Here is a 5,963-nt window from a genome sequence, read left to right on the forward strand (position 1 = left end):
CCATGCCCCCTCCTCCCACTTTTATGGGACAATGTTTGTAAGAAAATGTCGAAATACTCTAATAGAACAGTCAAGATCTAGATGTTTTAATAGAGCAGTCACAGTATTTAGAGAAGCAGTGTAGCAGGCTACTTAACTATGTATGTGTAGTTATGATAAATGCGGAAACATAGTTGGTGGATGGCAACTATTGTCAGCAGGTAAGTGACCTTTTTTTCTGGTCTTCAGCTTACAGCTGGCCTGCCACCCCCCACCACACTATTTTGGCTGCTCCACCACCCCTGGTTTAATTGCATGCAGTTAAACAACAATACAGTTGACCACCAGTCATGCATAATGGATTGCACAACAACCTTTGCCACATCCAATCTATTGCTCAATACTTTTAAAATTAGCTTTGCAAAACTTCTAGTGAGTCATCTGCATGCATGACATTGCATTCCACTAATTGACCATGCATGTGAGGCATTAGCAGTTACATGAATTTTGCTTCTGTTTCTCAAAGAAATGAATTCACTTTCTGATTTTTTTTGTACCATAAAAGTGAAATTAGCTACTATGGCTATATGAGAAATTGAATTAACTTTTACTGTAGTACAAAATTACTGGAATATATCCTTGATGTTAACAAAACAGAAAGAGACTTTGTATGTAAAATAGTCTCCAGATGTCATTTTCAGAGCACTTCTTTTCAAAAAAAATGTTAGTACACAAAAAATTTTTGAATTTCCAACCAGAGTAAAGACCATAGCACATCAATAAAAAGTACTGAAACAAGCTGCAGTAGTGTACAATATTAGATCACAGTAAAACAATAAGAAGTGTTATATCCCTACTGTGCTCAGGATGCCATAATGGAAATGCACAGTAGGGATATAACTCTTCTTATTGTTTTACTGTGATTTAATATCGTGCACTATTCAGCTTGTGTCAGTACTTTTTATCGATGTGCTATGGTCCCTACTCTAGTTGATAATTCCAATTTTTTGTGTACTTGTTTTTTTACTTCTAAAAATTATTATGACTAGTGAACCCACACTTACTGCATCAAAAGAAAGAAATAGCGCTGTGCGCCCCAGCTATGTATTATTGTCTGAAAAGTTTAGTATCCAGTACACTTCATACTGTACGTTGTCAGCTATGTTCAACCCATTACACAGCATTACGAATCAAGAACTGTTCGAAAAACAGCTCTGCAATCAAAGCAGTCACCACTGTAATTTGCTTTAATTTCGTGCAAAAAAATTTTTCATGAAAATCTTCATGTAAAAATATTTTTGTATAATTTACGTATACAACTGCTCTATTAGAGTAGTTCGATCTTGTAAAAAAAATTTCGTACAAGAAATTTTCATACAAATTTTAAATGCGAAAATTATTTTACAATGGAAAAATGCTAATTATGGTATGAAAAATTTGGACAATTTCTGTTACAAAGGGAAGCCATTGCACGCTACCACCTAATAGACGCCTTTTGCTGTCAAAAAAGTTTAATGGGATTCAAAGGAGGACACTGGTAAGTTCATGAAAAATGCATCATATGTACTGCAGTATGCCAAAAGGTACGTGTCCAGCTGAAGCAATATCAAACAGCGAAGGAATCAAGTCTATAGCCTTAGCTGTTAACAAGTTATGATTGTCTGAAGGCATCAGTCAGTTAGTCACTAGAAGATTCTGTTTAATATAATATATGAGACCGGATTTCATATAACAAGGCTTCCACACACACAAAATCAAACTTACGATTTTACCAGAAATGGATTGCTGGTCTAATACACTATCATATTTCACACTGTACTTCCTTCAGCACTGGCAAGTCTGGTTTCTGTAGCAGCTTTCTTCCGACCCTGTCAAAGCCACGAGTGTGAGATTGGCACCATTAAATGGCCATGGCTTTGTGATAATGGTGTGTAGTGAGCTGGGACTTCACAGAGAGCTCGCCAATAGTGTTCTCAGTCAATTTGGAGTAATTTGAGGGCCATGGAGGGCCATGGAGAGCCCAAACGTGGCCTCTGGATTCCAATCGTATTCTTACTTCATTTTATACCCGTATATTAAGACCACCGTCCACCCCCACCCTGCCACCCTATTACTACCACCTGTGATATTATTACCCGCTCGAAAAAAGCTGCTCAAAACAGGGCGAATTTTGGGTATCAGAAATGTATACACCCACTCAGTGATAGCTAGTGAATAGATGAACAATTGGTGCAAATTTTGTTTGCACAGCTGTAGGCACTGGGAAGTTATTACACAATGATTCCTTAAAATCGCCATATCTCCTAACAAAGCTTTGTGCGTCGAAGCCTTGTTTTGTCAAATTCAGTCACATATATATATATTTTTTAAATTCTGTAGCAACTTGTTGAAATCTTTTCGGATCAATCTGAAGGCTTGTTTTATGTAACCAATTATACCTCATTGTCATCAGAAAAATGTTTTTGGATGATGTTTATTCATTGGCCACACCCAAACCTTTGGGGTCCCTACTATACAGTACTATCATACCGTATGATTTCCCTGGGGGGAGCATGCCCCCATTATTAACATATTGACACATGCTGCATATCAAATTGTACAGTAGTACCGTTTAAGTAGGGATTTCAGCGAAACTTTCATGTGCTGCCAAAATTCTGCCTTCAAAAGTCATCCTAGAGACATTTTACATGACCAAAATCATCTTTATGGAATAGTACTAGTCCATATAATATATAGTACTGCATTTAACAAAACACTTACGGATGGACGAATATAGAATTTTTTTAAATCGCCAAAACTCGAATTTTAGTCTCATTGACTGCCTCACTGCCTGACCACAGTTGTAAGGCTAGAGGTCAAATGAAGCAGCACATGGTCACCATTTTATGCCACAATAACAAACTCACAAGGGATGTGCTTTTTGGGCTTCTGATGAGTGTAGGCTCTCTGCACCTTGTATTTTCTTTTATCTTTACTCAGGCTGCTAGTCTTCTTCATTCAATTAAGCCATATTGAGGCATTAATTTTCCTTATCAATAATTTTTTAAGGAGTATATGTGACCGGATTTCATATAGCAAGGCTTCCACACACACAAAATCAAACTTACGTTTTTACCAGAAATGGATGGCTGGTCTAATACACTATCATATTCCTCACTGTGCTTCCTTCAGGACTGGCAAGTCTGGTTTCTGTAGCAGCTTTCTTCCAACCCTGTCAAAGCCACGAGTGGGAGATTGGCGCCATTAAATGGCCATGGCTTTGTGATAATGGTGTGTAGTGAGCTGGAACTTCACAAAGAGCTCGCCAATAGTGTTCTCAGTCAATTTGGAGTGATTTGAGGGCCATGGAGAGCCCAAACGTGGTTCCAATTGTCTTCTTACTTCATTTTATACCCCTATATTAAGCCCACCCACCACCCCCCACCCTCCCACCCTATTACTACCGCCTGTGATATTGTTACACACTCGAAAAAAGCTGCCCAAAACAGGGCAAATTTTGGGCATCAGAAATGTATACACCCACTCAGTGATAGCTAGTAAATAGATGAATAATTGGTACAAATTTTGTTTGTACAGCTGTAGGCACTGGGAAGTTATTACACAATGATCCTTAAAAGCACCATATCTCCTAATGAAGTTTTGTGTGTCGAAGCCTTGTTTTGTCAAATTCAGTCACATATTTAGATGCCACAGAATTATTTCAGAGCTGGATTTCAGAAGTGCTTCAGTCCTGGCACTACTGTAAGAGGTACATTTGCTAAATATCTACAACTTCATGAGTGGGATCCGGTTCGCGATAGGTTTGTGAGCACGCCCACCAAATAAAGATCTAGGTGGACTAATAGCAAAAGGGTATTGACACCTGACCTCTTAGCAATCTAGCTGTTTACTTAACAATAAGCAAGATCACCTGACTCCTAATTGGTCTAGCTAGTTGCACACCCCTTGGTTGACTTGAGATATACTCTAATACAACAGTCATTCTAATACAACAGTCATGTATGATAGAACAGTTACAATTTGCACTGTTCTGGTAGACATAGTTATTTTTATAAGAAAAAGAAGCAAGCACATTGTAAAATGATTATAGTATTACATTATTGTTCTAAAGGAGACAGGTACCCCTCAGCAATAGCAAGGTTGACTGCTGGAGGAGGCACCCAGGAAGCTTGGATCTAGAACGTGACTCCCTGATACACAATAATTTACTGAAGAATACAGCAAGGAGAACCCCAAACTACAGTGAAGCATGCTCATAACCACAAAATATGAGGAACTCCACTTCTCACTGAGCAAATGGGCAAGATGTTTATAAGTGATGGTATCTGTCTTTCCCATACCTACAGATGTGGAAAATACAAAGTGGACTAATACAAGTTACATTGTAGCTAGCTGTGCCACAACAAAAACTAAACAAACTTGTACTTTAAAAATTGTAAATTTAAAAATGAAGTAGGGATCTATGCAATAAACAGTAGTGAAACAAGAAATGAATGATGGTGTTACAGCAAAGCTCAGTGTGAAAGTCTCTACTTTGGTACATTAGCTATTACTATTTTGTTCAGTACCAAAATATGAACTTCCTACTGAGCTATGCTGTAACACCATTATTCATCCCTTGTTTCACTACTTTATATTTATTGCATAGATCCCTACTTCATTTTTAAATTTAATAATTTTTAAAAATAGTGCTTAGAATATGCAATTGATGCAGTTGAGTATCACATGAAAGCTGATAATCTCTTGATTTAAATATCACATCAAATCAATAAAAGGCAGGGTGCGCTGACCATTAGTGATGCATCAATACCACCTTTTCACTACCAATCTGGTACTGATACATTTGAGGTCGGAAATGGCTGATACCAATCCAATATTGAGTAGGCACCGGCCAATTATGCCAGCATAATTTAGAGCATAATAGGTGACCAAAAGCATCAAACATAATGCCAGCATAATAGGGATGGTATTTGAAAATCTAATTAAAATATACAATACGCGTGACTGAAAGAAAGCAAATATTCACTGCCAATAGTATTATTAGTGAATTTCATGTTTAAAATCATGTTAAAATCACATAATATAACTCATTAAACCGTTTCTTTGTTGGTTATTCACACTTTGCCAAAATAAGATCGAGATACTCTACTAGAGCAGTTACTTACTCTAATACAGCAGTCAGGAAAGGCTGATATCAAATGGTACAGTAGTATTGTTCAAGTAGGAATCTCCCAAAAATGATGCACGCCGCCAAAAATATTGCCTTTTAAAAACTAGCTTACAAACTTCTTACACGACGAAAATCACATGTACGGAATAATATTACTTAATCTAGCATCAAATGTAGCTTTAAAAACAAAAAAACACTTACTGGCAGCCGGATATAGAATTTTAAAAAACTCGTCAAAACTCAAAATTTTATCTCACTTCCTCACTCACTCTCTCATTGACCACAGTCGCAAACCTAGAGCCCAAACGAAGCAGCGCACGGTCACTATTTTATGCCGCAACAACAAACTCACTGGTGGGATGTGCCTTTTGGGGTTCCGACGAGTGTATGCCCTGTATGCATTGTCTTTTCTTTAATATTCTGTCAGGCTGCTTGTCTTCTCCTTCATCCAACGAAACCATATCGAGATGTTAATTTTCCATATCAACACTTTCTTTAAGCAGCATAATAGACGCCACATTAAATTATTTAAGGAGCTTAGACTACGTTACTGTACGGAGGTACCGGTGCTCCACAATAGGTCACAACACACCCATTCTTTTTACTATGTATTGTCGATCGAGACCACGATGGCCACACCCCTTTTATGCTAGCTGTATTTGTGACCACACAACTTCAAGTTGCTAGGCTGATTCGAGCTCGGATTTGAGATTATCTAATACTATGAATCGATTGAAACCACAATGACTACACCCCCTTTTGGGCAAGCACACATCTTTGCAGGCTAACTTGAGATACTCTAATACAGCAGTCA

The sequence above is a fragment of the Dysidea avara genome, chromosome 2 (genome assembly GCF_963678975.1).
Source record: "Dysidea avara chromosome 2, odDysAvar1.4, whole genome shotgun sequence".
In the NCBI taxonomy this organism is placed as follows: Eukaryota; Metazoa; Porifera; class Demospongiae; order Dictyoceratida; family Dysideidae; genus Dysidea; species Dysidea avara.